The sequence below is a fragment of the Elephantulus edwardii genome, unplaced genomic scaffold, assembly GCF_000299155.1.
Source record: "Elephantulus edwardii isolate Elephantulus edwardi_28Jun2011 unplaced genomic scaffold, EleEdw1.0 scaffold00310, whole genome shotgun sequence".
Classification (NCBI taxonomy): Eukaryota; Metazoa; Chordata; class Mammalia; order Macroscelidea; family Macroscelididae; genus Elephantulus; species Elephantulus edwardii.
Window position 1 is genome coordinate 1,938,478 of NW_006400060.1, and position 1,491 is coordinate 1,939,968.

The window sequence follows — 1,491 nt, forward strand, 5'->3', positions numbered from 1 at the left end:
AATAGTGCTGAACCAATTGGATTTCTATCTGTAAAAGAATAAAGCTGAACCATATATGAGTATTAACTTAAAATGGATGCAGACGTAAATATGAGAATTGAAATAATAAAACTACTATAAGAAAACATAGGAGTAATTGGCCTAGTGGTTAAGGTGTCGTGCTGCCAACTCAAAGGCAGATGACGAGGCATTTCCTCTGGTGTGATTTACTGCCTCTGAAAAGCTTCAGTAGAGTCAGCTATGAGTAGCTTCCAACTCCATGACATACAACAACAATGATGTTCCCTGATGTACTTTTTAACAATGAATTAAGCTACGACACCAAACACATGAGCAGTAAAAGTGGGAATTATAAATTTTTGTTGTTGTTATTGAGTACCATCAAGTTGGAACCAACCTATAGCTGACCCTCCAACAAGTTTTCAGTGGCAGTTAATAGCACAGGAGGAAATGGCCCATCCTTCTCCTGCCAAGCAGCTAGTGGATTCGAACTGGTGCGTTTGGGACTGCAGTGCAGCTTCTTACCACTAGGCTACCCAAAATCCCTATCTATAGACAATAAAAATTTTAAATGTTCATCAAAGAGTTTGATCAACAAAATTAAGGGATAATCATTGACAAAAATGTTGGGAACTAAATATCTGTTAAGAGTTGGGATTCCCTTTTTATTGGTTTGCTTACAAAGTTCATATACTTTGTATTTCACACTATTCCTCATTCATACTGTGTTTCATACAATCATTCTCATGCATTGTTTTATAATATTAATCACCATTGGCCCTTGCCCATTAATCTAATTTTCAAAATTTAGAATTTCTGTAACTTTATGACAAAATGAAAATAACCCAATAAAAAATGACAGAGGGCTTGAATAATCATTTCATCAAAGAATATACGCAAATGGTCAGTAAACACATGAAAATGATGCTGAACTTCATAGTTGGATATCACTGATCCGATTCCAACTCATAGTTACCAGATACAACTGAGTTGTTGTTAGGTGCCCTCAGTCGAGTACTCTATGAACAATAGATTTGAATCCTATCCTATCCTATACTATCTATCCCCTTCACCTGACACATTTGAGCCCATTGCTACAGTTACTGTGTCATCTTCCTCTCACCAACCCTCTACCTTTCTAAGTTTGATGTTTCTCTCCAAGGAATAGCTTCTTATAGCAATATACCCAAAGTATGTATGATGAAGCCTTGTCATCTTTACCTCCAAGCAGCACTACGGCTGCACTTTTTCCAAGACATATCTGTTTGTTCTTTTGGCAGTCCATTCAGTACTCCAACACCACAGCTCAAAGGCATCAATTCTTCTTTCATTCTTTTTTATTGTCCAGTTTTTAGATGCATGCCAAGTGTTTACAAAGACCATAGCCTAAATCAGATGTTGTTGTTGTTATGTGCCGTCGTTTCCGACTCATAGCGACCCTATGCACAACAGCCCTAAACCCTGCTCTATCCTGCGCCAACTGCACCGCCT